The 16,210-nt window shown below is 41.6% G+C and overlaps 1 pseudogene across 1 annotated transcript; it reads right to left on the reverse strand.

The window, feature by feature from the left end:
- Nucleotides 1-7,697: 7,697 nt before the first annotated feature.
- On the reverse strand, nucleotides 7,698-15,249 carry LOC309612844 (protein transport protein Sec61 subunit alpha pseudogene; annotated as a pseudogene). The gene has a single exon. The product of its transcript is annotated as a protein transport protein Sec61 subunit alpha pseudogene (transcript).
- Nucleotides 15,250-16,210: the final 961 nt, after the last annotated feature.

The following is a 16,210-nucleotide window of genomic DNA, read 5'->3' on the forward strand; positions in this document are numbered from 1 at the left end:
GCTTTGTCCACCCTAGTTATACAAACCACACAAGCTTGAGGGCCCAGAAGTCTTTGGACCAGCAGAGATTCCACCTTCAGCTAGAACTGGGAGCAGAGCATTTACTGTCTGGGCATTGTTTGTAATTGATACTTAATCAGAAGCAAAAGGACATTAAAACCCTTTGATAGGTCTCTGGCTCATGTGGCCCTGTAATATCCATGTGATAAAAACAAAGTAAGGGGCTTCCCTGGTGGCGCAGTGGTTAAGAATCCACCTGCCAGTGCAGGGGACACGGGTTCAAGCCCTGGTCCGGGAAGATCCCACATGCCGCGGAGCAACTAAGCCCGTGCGCCACAACTACTGAGACTGCACTCTAGAGCCCACGAGCCACAGCTACTGAAGCCTGTGCATCTAGAGCCCGTGCTCCGCAACAAGAGAAGCCACTGCAATGAGAAGCCCACGCAGTGCAACGAAGAGTAGCCCCCGCTTGCCACAACTAGAGAAAGCCCGCTCTCAGCAACGAAGACCCAACGCAGCCAAAAATAAATGATAATTAAAAAAAAAAATCGTAAGAAAACAAAGTAAGTCATGGGCAAGAGGAGCCTTCTCTGATCTGGAGAGGTCCTAAGGTAGGTTGTTGATAACAAAATGATCAGTAAAAATAACTTTCCTATGTCCATGAATAATGAGTTAGTACATGTAATGAAAGATAAGATCTCATTCAGGATAAAGACAAAAATACAAAATACCTAGGATCCGACATAATTAGAAATACATTGTGTCTATACAAAGATCTATGAACTCTACTGAGATGCTAAAACCAGTCAGTGAAAGATTGATGAGGAACAGGATTTTTATGTAGCCTTTCAGTGAATTAGTTATTAGTTACAAATGGGGAAATAGTAAATCTATGGTGGAGAAACTGGAGGGCACCCCATTTATCAAGTGATCGAAGTGAACATCCCCAGTAATGGGACAAATGGACATCCTGTGCTTCCTGATGTGCAGGAAGGACACAGTGTCACTTCTGAGTGTTAAAAATGTTTAACCTGAATCTGATCAGGAGGATGAGACCAAACAAACCCAAATAGAGGAAAATTCTGACCTGCAGTCTTCAAAAATACCAAGGCAGTGAAAGGCCAAGGAACTGCTTCAGATTAAAGGAGATCAAAGAACCATGACAACTCAAGGCAATGGGTGATCAAAGTTGGATCCTGAAATCAGGAAAAAATTGTTATTGTCTGGGAATTACTGGGACAATGATGGGACCTGGAAGCCACAGACTTTCAAGGGATTCATGGATAGAATTCATGGGATTCTGTAGTTCAGATGGGAGAAAAAATGCATCTTTTTCACTAATTACTATCTGAAATTAAGTTTTAATTGTTCTTTGTTCTACTTTATTATATAAAATGTATGGAATGCTGCTGAGACTTTGTAGTGTATTGTGAAGTACCTGCATGTTTTAAATTGATTGCATTTTCAATAATAGTGTTTTCTCTCCCCTCTGTGTTGGTGCATAAAGGTCTTTCTGTTGGTAGGATTTGTATTTCCCCAACATTACACATATTTAAAGTGTACAATTTGATGAGGTTTGACGTATGTATATACCCATGAAACAATCACCACAATCAAGATAATGAACACATCTATCACCTCTCTCCAAAAGCGTGCCTTTTGTAATTTCCTCCCTTTTAAAATGTTGGCTACAAGCGACAATGCTATTAGCAGGATCTGATACTTGGTCACCAAAAGAAATTATGGGTGTTTTAGTATCATGATAGAATTGATGCAGATACCTCAGATTATCATCTTTGCATGACACTATTTACATATTTATTTACTGAAACATTTGTTTAATACTTTAATGTATTTCAGTATTGGGTTTTGTTTTGTTTTGTTTCTTTGTAACCCTATTTATCTTTAAATGCCTTTAAAAACATTGTTCTGGCCTACGGACTTTACCAGACAGCCCAAGGAGTCACTGGCCTAAACCAAGTTAATTGCTCATGTTCTAAAGAAACAGAACAGCCCCATGTGTGAGACCCTCATGTTCTGGCCTGTAGGGCTCTTCCACAGGCCAGTCCCCATATGGCCCTTTCAGAAGCAAGCCAACCAATGGATGTGCACAGAACTTCCTTCATGCTTTTTATTGCCTCACTCTTAATGTGAACAAAGTTCACCAGACATCTGGGGAAAGCCTACAACATAAAAGAGAACCTAAATAAACAGCAAGAACTGGTTTCAGAGGAAAACCATGCAGGGAACATAAAAGATTTTTTTTTTTTTTTTAAGAAGGCTTTCTAATTGCTCTTTTTAGTAATTAGCTTCGGAAAGATATCACATCCATAAAGCAAAACCAGGAAGAACAGATAACAAGAATGAGTTCTCAGTGTTATTCCTTACATTAAAAATTTAGAAGATTTAGAAAATAAAGTTAAGGAACCTAAGAAACAGGATAAAATAAAGGGACAGAAAAGGGAAGGTACAGGGAATCTTGTTGCTTTGCCCAAAAAAAGGATCTGAGTACTTGGGATTTGCTGGCTAGTTCCAGAAGTGGGAGGCATGGTGGGGGCTGTGGACTAGTGTGGTAGATTACCCTGACTTTTCAACCCACCGTTTAATCACACCCTTGCAGGGTGAATTTACCTCACCTTCTGGACGAGGTGGAGTCTATTTCCACTCCCCTTGAATCTGGGCTAGCCTTGTGACTTGCTTTGGTCAATAGAATGTGGCAGAAATGATGTACCATTTGGAGCCTAGGCCTAAAGAGCATTTTGCTCTCTCATGGAAACCTGCCCAGCCATCATGAAAACAAGCCTAGGCAGGCCTGCTGGCGGATGAGAGACCACATGGAGCAGAGATGATCTATCTCAGCTGAGCCCATCCTAGGCCAGTCAGTTCCAACAGAATTGGCAATTGACTTCAAAGTCATGAGTGAGCTCAGATAAGATGAGAACTACCTAGCTAAGCCCAGCCCCAAGTCACCAACCCACAGAATTGTGAGCTAAATAAGTGGTTGCTATTTTAGTCTGTTACATGTTGGGGTAGCTTTTTTACTCAGCAAAAGCCAACTGATACAACTGGCTCCCTCTGCCTCCTTCTAGAGTGTTTTCCTCTGTTGGGCAGAGGCTAGAAAGTAAGAAACTGCATTTCCCAGATTTTTTTTTTTTCGGCCACACTGTGCAGCATGTGGGATCTTAGTTCCCCGACCAGGGATCGAACTTGTGCCCCCTGCATTGGGAATGTGGAGTCTTAACCACTGAATTGCCAGGGAAGTCCCTCCTGGATTCTTTTGCAGCTAGAGTTATGAATATTAAGGTCTGACAATTAGATGCCCCACCAGAGATTGGGGGTGGGGGGCAGAGGCCATCTTCCTGCTGTCACTTATGCTGACAGCAAGGACACAGAGATGCAAGGGTCTAGAGCCAGTCTCAGTAGCCGGACTCAGCATATTCCTGCATCAACCAGATGTTGAGACAGAGCCATGTGGAGCTGAGGGTGGCAGCAGTGGCCTCCTCAGTTCTGACCATGGTTATGGTGATGTGCTGTTTAACTCAGTTACTCCAGTGGCAGCCTTCTAACTCCTGCTCCTCCATTCCCCCTCACCATTTTGCACCAACTAATTCCCTGTATGAAATTCCTTCCTGTGAAAAAACTGACTATGTCAAGTGTTGGTGAAGAAGAGGACTGTACTGCAGAACCTGGATCCATCGATATACTTGCTGGTGGTAGTTTAAAGTGGTGCAACCACCTTGGAGAATTGGTTGGAAGCTTCTAATAAAGCTAAACATACCCTACCCTCTTGTCCAGCAATTTTTAAATACATGCATAACTCCACAAAAAGACTTATATGTGAATGTTCATAGCAGCTTTATTCCTAATAGCCTAAACCCAGAAAAGGCTGAATATTTCACTAAAAGTAGAATAAATAAACAAATTGTGATATATTCATATAATGGAATACTGCTCAGCAATGAAAGAGAACAAATTCCTGACACATGGAACAACGTAGGTGAATGTCAAAAATGTTGTGTAAAAGATGCCAGAGAGGGGCTTCCCTGGTGGCGCAGTGGTTGAGAATCTGCCTGCCAATGCAGGGGACACGGGTTCGAGCCCTGGTCTGGGAAGATCCCACATGCCGCGGAGCAACTAGGCCCGTGAGCCACAACTACTGAGCCTGCGCGTCTGGAGCTTGTGCTCCCCAACAAGTGAGGCCGCGACGGTGAGAGGCCTGCGCACCGCGATGAAGAGTGGCCCCCGCTCGCCACAACTAGAGAAAGCCCTCGCACAGAAACGAAGACCCAACACAGCCAAAAAAAAAAAAAAAAAAAAGTAAATATATATTAAAAAAAAAAAAAGATGCCAGAGACAAAACAGTATGTATTATATGATTCCATTTATATTAAATTCAAGAACAGGCACAACTAAACTATGGTGATGGAATCAGAATAGTGACTGAGGATGGAGACTGAAAAAGGAGTACAAGGGAGCTTTCTGGGGAGATGGAAATATCCTAGATCTTGATCTAGGAGCTGGTTACACAGGTATTTACTTGGATAAAAAGTAATCAATTTGCACAGTTAAGATGGATGTATTTCACGAAATGTAAATCATGCTTCAAGAAACAAAAACCTTTCGTGCACATAATACCTACAGTGATTTCTGTTTTCTGTACTGAGCTCCAGATCCTGGGGGAGGGGCCCTAGGAAAAGAGACAGCAAGAGGGCCTGAAAGCAAGTCAGGCACCGAGAAGTGTGGCAGGAAGCTGGGGTCTTGGAGGGATGTGGCCAGGGAATGGCCTTCTGCGTTGGGAGAGGTGTGTGAATCTTAGGAGCTCCAATATCTAACTTTGAAGGCATGTCCTACCCATGCACTCATTTCCCTGTTTTTCCCCGAACTGCAAGTAAATGTCTGTTGCCAAGCAACTTATGTCAGTAGTTCTCAGAAAGGAAGGGCAGGATGGCAGCCCCTGAGTGGCAGGTAATGAGTAACACAATGTCTTGAGGTTGGTGAGGCCACACTGACCGTAGGGGGCTGGATAGCCCCAGAGGCGCTGGCTGCAGCAGGGAACTGACCCATGAGCTGACACAGACCAAGTCCCTTCCTTCTCCTGAGACCCCTGAGAGGTAAGGTGGACTCATACCAGACCAGACCCTTTTATGTCCTTCCCATGTGGCTGGGCGAGGCAAGGGTGATTCCAGGAAGCCAGAGGACTCAGAGATCCGGCACTGTAGAAGAGAAAATACTAGAAGAAAAGACACCAGAGTGTTTGTTACCAGTAGTTTTTTCTGGGTGGTGGATTATAAGTATGAGTTTTGGTTTTCTTCCTCAAACATTTCTGTTTTTACCCATACTAACTTTATAAGCATGTATTAATTTTTCATAATAAAGTTGACAGTATGAAAAAATAAAATAGTTTAAAAAATAACAATTTAAAAACTTACTTGAAATGAGGTTGTAAAGGCAGGGATTATATTTTGTTTTTCAGTTTGGAGAGTCCCCTGAAGGAACTTAGATATTTGAACATGTACCTTTTTGGGGGCCCTCTGGCACTATCTTTGGGCCTGACTTTGGTCTCTGGGGGGAAACATGAGCTGGTGGTTGCTGAGTCATAGCATGTGAGCCACAGCCTTCCTTGGAGCACTGGTCTGGAGACATGGGCCACCTGCCTGGGGATGAACTTTGCTGGCGAGGGGGCCTCCTAGGACCTCAATGGAGCAGGGGGCGACCTGTGGTATAGATCACTCTCTGGACTTGCCTTTCCCCTAATAAATGGACAATGATCAATAAATTTTATTCATGAAATAGGGTGGGATGCAATCAACAGTAAAAGATAATATAAATAGCTGGATAGAGTCAAAAGATGATTTTTAAATTTTATTTCACTTAAAAATTTTCATTTTCAAATAATTTCAAACTTACAAAACAGTTGCAAAAATAATACAAATGTTTACATCTTACGTAACAATGTACAAATGTACAATGTACAAATGTACAATGTACAATGTACAAATGTACAATGACCAAAACCAGAAAATTAACCGTAACAGAATATTAACTAATCCAAAGGCCTTAGTAAGAGTTCATCATTTGTCCCACTGATGTCCTTTTTCAGTTTCAGGGTCCAACCCAGAATCCCACATTGCTTTTAGTTGTTATGTTTCTTTATTCTCCTTTAATCTGGAGCAGTTCCTCAGTCTTTCCTTGTCTTTCATGGCCTTCCCATTTTTGGAGAGTTACTCTATAGATCAGTGCTGTCCAATACAACTTAAAAAAAAACTGGCCAATAGAACTTTCTGTGATGATAGAAATACTCTATATCTATGCTGTCCAATATGATAGTCATTAGCCACATGAAAATAGCATTTGAAATGTGGCTAGTGGGGCTGAGGAACTGAATTTCACATTTTATTTAATTTTAATTAAAATAGCTATATGTGGCAAGTGGCTACGGTATTGTATAAGACAGCTGTTGAATGTTCCTTATTTGGGGTTTCCTCAGATTATGAGTTTTAGCAAGAATACCATAGATGTGATGTTGTGCCCTCTTTTGGTTCCCTAAAAAAGGTGGCAGGAAACTACCTAGACCTGGATTTTTATTGTGGCAAAATATACATAATGTAAAATTTACCATTTTAACCAGTTTTAATCGTAAAGTTCTGGGGCATTAAATACATTTACATTGTGCATTCATCACCATCATCCATTCCAGAACTTTTTCCTCTTCCCCAGCTGAAACTCTCTACCCATTAGACACTAACTCTCCATTCTCCATTGCCTCAAGTCCCTGGCAATCACCATTCTACTTTCTACTCTGTGAACTTGACTACTCTAGATCCCTTATGTAAGTGGAATCATACAGTTGTCCTTTTGTGACTGGCTTATTTCACATAGTATAATGCTGTCAGAGTTCATCCATGTTATAGCATATGTTAGAATTTTCATCCTTTTTAAGGCTGAATCATATTCCATTGTATGTATATACTATATTTTGTTCTATCCACTCATCCATCAATAGACATTTGGGTTGCTTCTCCCTTGTGGCTATTGTGAATAATGCTGCTATGGACATGGGTGTACTGTTTGAGTCCCTGCTTTCATTTCTTTGGGTGTATATCTAGAAGTGGAATTCCTAGATCATAATGTAATTCTGTTTTTACTTTCTAAAAATTTTTTAAATTAAATTTTATTTTTTTTATTAAATAAAAATTTATTGTCTACTCTTTACACTCATGTTGCTGCTATAAAGTACGACAACATACACAGATTCCTAGCATGAATTACTCATTGCTCACCCCCACTGAACTACAGACATTGCTTGAGAATTAGATCTTTGCTTTAGGGATTTAAAAAAAAAAAAAAATTGGAGCATAGTATCTTGAAAAGTATTCTCAAGTGACGTGTTGGAATTCGAAGGCATAGCCAATACAGTAAAACAGCACCGACTGTGCTGTCCCTGGGAGGAAAGGCGAATGGAAAACAGGCAGAGTAATTATAAGCAGTTGTTTCTGGTGACAGATGTGACTCTGAAAGCTTGATTCTGCCCATCTGGGCTAAGTGGCTACTTTGAGGAGGAACAAATAAAACGGGGGAGGGTGGGAACGTGGATACTATGAGTTAAAAAAGTATAAAAAGTAATTAATTATATCTAAAATATAGATTAGATATAAATGATCCAGAACTCATTAAATAAGCTCAAAAATACTGTAAAGTGGCAATTTGAACTACATTTATTTTTAAACAAGTGGGGGGAATACTAAGTGTCTTGAATGTTGTGTGCAAAACTGATCCACATCACCATCTCACCGTCACAACTGGACATGGCAAGGCGGGTGCATTGGTTTCCAGCATCACAGGCAACACTGCATGTAGGTTTTTTAATGAATAATGTAGACTTCAGTGTTAAGGCAGCTGGTACTAACGCTGCACACAGGCTTAGCTCCGTGCCCATTTCAGGAATGAGACCGTCAGCACTTGAAAACAAACTGAGAGAAGAAAAGGGGAACCAACATTATCTGACAAAAACAATGTGTCAAAATATTTTCCCTTTCACACACACAAAAAGAAAAACACGTTTAGATAAACAAAGCACCCATCCCGCCAACTTCAGCCTGTTCCTTAACAAATATTTCAAAATACTGATCAATAATAGTGACTGCAGTATTTCAAAATACTGATCAATAATAGTGACTAAATTCCAGTGCCCGAGCCGATGGCCCCAAGGAAGTCAGCCAACACCGACAGGGTGCCGATGCACAAGCCCCCAAACGCAGCCACCGTGGGGATGTACCTATTAAGCTCATGAACCATAGAGGTATCCCTGTGGCCCCTCATTACCATTTGCTGTTTTTTAAGCTGTTTAGCTACATCTTTGGCTGAGGAACCAGACACCTCTATCCACATCTTAGAAAAGAATGCACATGATCCCAACATGAAGATGATACAAACAACCACATGGACAGGATCCTCAAATATGGCGCCCATGGACTCAGGAGGAGAAAGGTAGTAACAAAGGCCCCCCACTGGGTAAGAATGAGCAGGTCCTCCCCCACTGACATCAGCCCACTGTCCTAGTAAATTTACTAAAAAGTTGCCACTAAATCCAACTGACAGCATCTGGGAAATAACATACAGGTTGGACACCAGGGCCGACTGCAGGATGATGGGGATGTTGGAGGTGTAGAAGAGCTTGAAGGGGTAGCTGCTGTACTGCCCTTGGTACCGGGCCGACTTAATGGGCAGGTCCACACAAAATCCCTGAAAATATATAACAACAGCAAACACGAAAACTGTAGCAATGAGGTTCATGAGACTGGGTAAATTCTGACGATAGAAAGCCTCCCTTAGAGCTCAAACTTTGTCCTGGTGGCCAGTAAATGAAAGAGAACTATGACTGCACCCTCAAACTCGGTACCTCTGCCAGCGTTAATGGTAGTGGGACTAAAGGCCTTCCAGACAATGGTTTCACAGATGTTGGTGGCAATAAAGAGGGAAATCCCAGACCCCAAGCTGTAACCCTTCTGTAGCAGCTCATCTAACAGCAGCACAATCAAACCAGCAACAAACAACTGAATGATGATAAGGAGACAGATTCCAGCACCCCTTTCAGCAGGATTCCCATACATGCCCGTCATGACATACACAATGGCTTGCCCAATGGTAATGATCATACCAAATAGTTTCTGGGCTCCATTGAATAGAGCTCTATCTTTGGGTGTATCTCCAACTTCAATGATTTTGGCTCCAGCTAACAACTGCATAATCAAACCAGATGTTACAATTGGGGAGATACCCAATTCCATTAACGTTCCTCTGTGGGATGCAAGAATAACTCTCATCCAGTAGAAAGGATCTGCAGAATCTGATTACATGATTCCAAATAGTGGTATCTGACAACATACTAAGAAGATGAAGAGGGTTATAGCAGTCCATAGTACCTTCTCTCCAAACTTGATTTTCCTTTCAGGTTTCTGAATTTCTGGTAGAACTGCACAGAAAGGTTTGATAACTTCTAAAAATTTGATGCCCATGGTGGCGGCTAGGGCGGCCGGGCTGGGCCCTGCTACCTTGGTGTGGCCTTCGCTTGGATCCCGTGGCTCGGGCCTCAGGGCCCACTCCCGACACGCTCCAGCCTGCCCCGCCTATTTTTACTTATTTGAGGAACTGCCGTACTGTTTTCCATAGCAGCTGCACCATTTCACATTCCCACCAGAAATGTATAAAGCTTCCAATTTCTCCATATCCTTGCTGACACCTCATTTTGTTTGTTTGTTCTATAATAGCTGGTTGATATTTGCTGTAGACTGAATGTTCTTGTCCACTCCACCTCCCATTGATATATTGAAAACTTATCCCCAATGTGATGGTATTTGGAGGTGGGGTCTTTGGGAGGTGATTAGATCATAAGGGTGAAGCCCTCATGAATAGAATTAGCGGTTTTTTTTTTTTGAATTTTATTTATTTTTTATACAGCAGGTTTATTAGTCATCCACTTTATACACATCAGTGTATACATGTCAATCCCAATCTCCCAGTTCATCACACCACCCCCTCCCCACCCCCTCCCCACCCCCCACCGCTTTCCCCCCATGGTGTCCATACGTTTGTTCTCTACATCTGTGTCGCAATTTCTGCCCTGCAAACCAGTTCATCTGTACCATTTTTCTAGGTTCCACATATATGCGTTAATATACGATATTTGTTTTTCCCTTTCTGACTTACTTCACTCTGTATGACAGTCTCTAGATCCATCCACATCTCTGCAAATGACCCAATTTCGTTCCTTTTATGGCTGAGTAATATTCCACTGTATATATGTACCACATCTTCTTTATCCAGTCATCTGTCGATGGGCATTTAGGTTGCTTCCATGACCTGGCTATTGTTAATAGTGCTGCAATGAACATTGGGGTGCATGTGTCTTTTTGAATTATGGTTTTCTCTGGGTATATGCCCAGTAGTGGGATTGCTGGATCATATGGTAATTCTATTTTTAGTTTTTTAAGGAACCTCCATACTGTTCTCCATAGTTGCTGTATCAATTTACATTCCCACCAACAGTGCAAGAGGGTTCCCTTTTCTCCACACCCTCTCCAGCATTTGTTGTTTGTAGATTTTCTGATGATGCCCATTCTAACCGGTGTGAGGTGATACCTCATTGTAGTTTTAATTTGCATTTCTCTAATCATTAGTGATGTTGAGCAGCTTTTCATGTGCTTCTTGGCCATCTGTATATCTTCTTTGGAGAAATGTCTATTTAGGTCTTCTGCCCATTTTTGGATTGGGTTGTTTTTTTGTTTGTTTGTTTTTTTGTTTGTTTTTTTAATATTGAGCTGCATGAGGTGTTTATATATTTTGGAGATGAATCCTTTGTCCGTTGATTCGTTTGCAAATATTTTCTCCCATTCTGAGGGTTGTCTTTTCGTCTTGTTTATGGTTTCCTTTGCTGTGCAAAAGCTTTTAAGTTTCATTAGGTCCCATTTGTTTATTTTTGTTTTTATTTCCATTACTCTAGGAGGTGGATCAAAAAAGATCTTGCTGTGATTTATGCCAAAGAGTGTTCTGCGTATGTTTTCCTCTAAGAGTTTTATAGTATCCACTCTTACATTTAGGTTTTTAATCCATTTTGAGTTTATTTTTGTGTATGGTGTTTGGGAGTGTTCTAATTTCATTCTTTTACATGTAGCTGCCCAGTTTTCCCAGCACCACTTATTGAAGAGACTGTCTTTTCTCCATTGTATATCCTTGCCTCCTTTGTCATGGATTAGTTGACCATAGGTGCATGGATTTATCTCTGGGCTTTCTATCTTGTTCCATTGATCTATATTTCTGTTTTTGTGCCAGTACCATATTGTCTTGATTACTGTAGCTTTGTAGCATAGTCTGAAGTCAGGGAGTCTGATTCCTCCAGCTCTGCTTTTTTCCCTCAAGGCTGCTTTGGCTATTCGGGGTCTTTTGTGTCTCTATACAAATTTTAAGATTTTTTGTTCTAGTTCTGTAAAAAATGCCATTGGTAATTTGATAGGGATTGCATTGAATCTTTAGATTGCTTTGGGTAATGTAGTCATTTTCACAATATTGATTCTTCCAGTCCAAGAACATGGTATATCTCTCCATCTGTTGGTATCATCTTTAATTTCTTTCATCAGTGTCTTATAGTTTTCTGCATACAGGTCTTTTGTCTCCCTAGGTAGGTTTATTCCTAGGTATTTTATTCTTTTTATTGCAATGGTAAATGGGAGTGTTTCCTTAATTTCTCTTTCAGATTTTTCATCATTAGTATATAGGAATGCAAGAGATTTCTGTGCATTAATTTTGTATCCTGCTACTTTACCAAATTCATTGATTAGCTCTAGTAGTTTTCTGGTGGCATCTTTAGGATTCTCTATGTATAGTATCATGTCAGCTGCAAACAGTGACAGTTTTACTTCTTCTTTTCCAATTTGTATTCCTTTTATTTCTTTTTCTTCTCTGATTGCCATGGCTAGGACTTCCAAAACTATGTTGAATAATAGTGGTGAGAGTGGACATCCTTGTCTTGTTCTTGATCTTAGAGGAAATGCTTTCAGTTTTTCGCCATTGAGAATGATGTTTGCTGTGGGTTTGTCATATACGGCCTTTATTATGTTGAGGTAGGTTCCCTGTATGCCCACTTTCTGGAGAGTTTTTATCATAAATGGGTGTTGAATTTTGTCAAAAGCTTTTTCTGCATCTATTGAGATGATCATATGGTTTTTCTCCTTATTTTTGACTGCACTGGGTCTTCATTGCTGCGCATGGACGTTCTTTAGTTGCAGCGAGTGGGGGCCACTCTTCGTTGCAGTGTGCGGGCTTCTCACTGTGGTGGCTTCTCTTGTTGCAGAGCATGGGCTCTAGGCGCGCGGGCTTCAGTAGTTCTGGCATGTGGGTTCAGTAGTTGTGGCTTGCAGGCTTAGTTCCTCCATGGCATGTAGGATCTTCCCGGACCAGGGCTCGAACCCATGTCCCCTGCATTGGCAGGTGGATTCTTTTTTTTTAAACATCTTTATTGGAGTATAGTTGCTTTACAATGGTGTGTTAGTTTCTGCTGTATAACAAAGTGAATCAGCTATACATATACATATATCCCCATATCTCCTCCCTCTTGCATCTCCCTCCCACCCTTTCTATCCCACCCCTCTAGGTGGACACAGGGCACCGGGCTGATCTCCCTGTGCTATGTGGCTGCTTCCCACTAGCTATTTTACATTTGGTAGTGTATATGTGTCCATGCCACTGTCTCACTTCGTCCCAGCTTACCCTTCCCCCTCCCTGTGTCCTCAAGTCCATTCTCTATGTCTGCATCTTTATTCCTGTCCTGCCCCTAGGTTCTTCGGAACCTTTTTTTTTTTTAGCTTCCATATATATGTGCTAATATACGGTATTTTTTTCTCTTTCTGACTTACTGCACTCTGTATGACAGTCTCTAGGTCCATCCACCTCACTATAAATAACTCAATTTCATTTCTTTTTATGGCTGAGTTATATTCCATTGTATATATGTGCCACATCTTCTTTCCCCATTCATCTGTCGATGGACACTTAGGTTGCTTCCATGTCCTGGCTATTGTAAATAGAGCTGCAATGAACATTGTGGTACATGACTCTTTTTGAATTATGGTTTTCTCAGGGTATATGCCCAGTACTGGGATTGTTTGGTCGTATGGTAGTTCTATTTTTAGTTTTTTGAGGATCCTCCATACTGTTCTCCATAGTGGCTGTATCAATTTACATTCCCACCAACAGTGCAAGAGGGTTCCCTTTTCTCCACACCCTCTCCAGCATTTATTGTTTGTAGATTTTTTGATGATGGCCATTCTGACCAGTGTGAGGTGATACCTCATTGTAATTTTGATTTGCATTTCTCTAATGATTAGTGATGTTGAGCATCCTTTCATGTGTTTGTTGGCAATCTGTGTATCTTCTTTGGAGAAATGTCTATTTAGGTCTTCTGCCCATTTTTGCATTGGGTTTTTTTTTTTTATTATTATTTATTTATTTATTGGCTGTGTTGGGTCTTCGTTGCTGTGCATGGGCCTTCTCTAGTTGCGGTGAGCGGGGGCTACTTTTCCTTGCAGTGTGTGGACTTCCGATTGTCGTGGCTTCTCTTGTTGCAGAGCACGGGCTCTAGGCGCGCGGGCTTCAGTAGTTGTGGCTCGCGGGCTCTAGAGTGCAGGCTCAGTAGTTGTGGTGCATGGGCTTAGTTGCTCTGCGGCATGTGAGATCTTCCCAGGCCAGGGCTCGAACCCGTGTCTCCTACATTGGCAGGCGGATTCTTAACCACTGTGCCACCAGGGAAGCCCTGTTTGTTTTTTTGATATTGAGCTGCATGAGCTGCTTGTATATTTTGGATATTAATCCTTTGTCAGTTGCTTCGTTTGCAAATATTTTCTCCCTTTCTGAGGGTTGTCTTTTCATCTTGTTTATGGTTTCCTTCGCTGTGCAAAAGCTTTTAAGTTTCATTAGGTCCCATTTATTTATTTTTGTTTTTATTTCCATTTCTCTAGGAGGTGGGTCTAAAAGGATCTTTCTGTGAGTTATGTCATGGAGTGTTCTGCCTATGTTTTCCTCTAAGAGTTTTATAGTGTCTGGCCTTACATTTAGGTCTTTAATCCATTTTGAGTTTATTTTTGTGTATGGTGTTAGGGAGTGTTCTAATTTCATTCTTTTACATGTAGCTGTCCAGTTTTCCCAGCACCACTTACTGAAGAGGCTGCCTTTTCTCCATTGTATATTCTTGCCTCCTTTATCAAAGATAAGGTGACCATATGTGCGTGGGTTTATCTATGTCAGGCGGATTCTTAAGGACTGCGTCACCAGGGAAGTCCCTAGAATTAGTGCTTTTTTAAGAGAGCTCCCTTGCTCCTTCTGCCTTCTGAGGACACAGTGAGAAGACTGAGTCTGTGAACAAGGAACACAGCCCTTACCAGACGCCTAATCTGTTGGCACCTTGATCTTGGACTTCCCAGCCTCCAGAACTGAGAAATAAATGTTTGTTGTGTAAGCCACCCTGCCTGTGGTATTTTTGTTAGATCAGCCCAAATGCAGTAAGTTAGTATCTCATTGTTTTTTTCAGGAAGCTGTAGTTTTTAAAGCCCTGCAAGGTCCAGCAAAGACAGAGGGGGACAACTGCATTTGGAAGTCAGTCACCATACTCCCAATGGTCTTCCTGCAAGAATTAGATACGAGGTCACTGAATTTGGGGTGGGTAGCAAGCAGGAGTAAATTCTCAAACTAATCAACATTCACCCTGTCTTGGCTGAGCTGGCTTTATCACAGTTGAGTTCAGGTGTGATGTTAACAACATTTTGTAAATGCTGAATGTTGTGAAATATCCACAGGGTTACTACATAAAGTAATAAAATCTCATCTGAAAGGTGTTCAGGCATCTTTCTACGATTCAGTTTGGGACCACTGATTTTGGAGACAGGTGTGTGCTCAGGCATTTGCAAGTGATCTCAGCCAAACCTGTTAGCCCTCAGTTGTCTTTTTTTTTTTTAATTTTTAAAATTAAAAAAATTTTTAATTATTTTTTAAAAATTTATTATTTATTTATTTATTTTTGGCTGTGTTGGGTCTTCGTTGCCGCGCACTGGCTTTCTCTAGTTGCGGCGAGCGGGGGCTACTCTTCGTTGAGGTGCCCAGGTTTCTCATTGCAGTGGCTTCTCTTGTTGCGGAGCACGGGATCTAGGCGCGTGGGCTTCAGTAGTTGTGGTACAGGGATTCAGTAGTTGTGGCTCGTGGATTCGAGAGTGCAGGCTCAGTAGTTGTGGTACAGGGGCTTAGTTGCTCCGTGGCATGTGGGATCTTTCAGGACCAGGGCTTGAACCCGTGTCCCCTGCATTGGCAGGCGGATTCTTAACCACTGCACCACCAGGGAAGCCCTGTCTTTCTTTTCAAAGTTGCAGTATAAAGTGTAACAACCCTTTTTTTAAAAGAAATTTTTTTGATGTGACCTTTTTTTTTTTAAGTCTTTATTGAACTTGTCACAACATTGCTTCTGTTCTATGTTTTGGCCTTTTTTTGGCCACGAGGCATGTGGGATCTTAGCTCCCCGACCAGGGATCGAACCCGCACCCCCTGCATTGGAAGGCGAAGTCTTCACCACTGGACCGCCAGGGAAGTCCCTATAAAGTGTAACAATCTTAAGTGTACAGATGATGTATTTTTACATATGTGCAAGCCCAGGTACCCACCACTCACATCAAGATATTGAACATTTCCATCACTCCAGAAGGCTCTCTTGTACCCACTCCTCAACATTCCCCAGAGGTAACCAGTGATATGATTTCTGTTTATGTAGACGAGTTTTGCCTGTTTTTGAACCTTATCATACCTTGTGGCTGGGAACAGACAGCATGTACTTTTTGTGCTGGGCTTGGTTAGCCATGGTGCCCATTCATCCTGGTAAGATTCTTGCATGTTGTATTGATAGTTTTTCACCTTTGTTGTTTTTCACTACTGTGTACACCACAGTTTGTCTCTCCATTCTATTGATGGACATTTGGGTTGTTTCCAGAGTTTGCCTATTGTCAATACAGCCACTATGAACATTATCTATTGTGCATGTTTCCAGGTGGACTCGTAGGTCAACCAGGAGTGGTTGCTGGGTGATAGGGTTGGCATATGTTTAACTTAAGAACTGCCAAACGTTTTTCCAAATCTTTTAATCTCTCTTTAAAATAGGAAAAAATAAACCTCTACCTGG

The sequence above is a fragment of the Balaenoptera borealis genome, assembly GCF_965194805.1.
Source record: "Balaenoptera borealis genome assembly, chromosome: 16".
NCBI classification, from domain to species: Eukaryota; Metazoa; Chordata; class Mammalia; order Artiodactyla; family Balaenopteridae; genus Balaenoptera; species Balaenoptera borealis.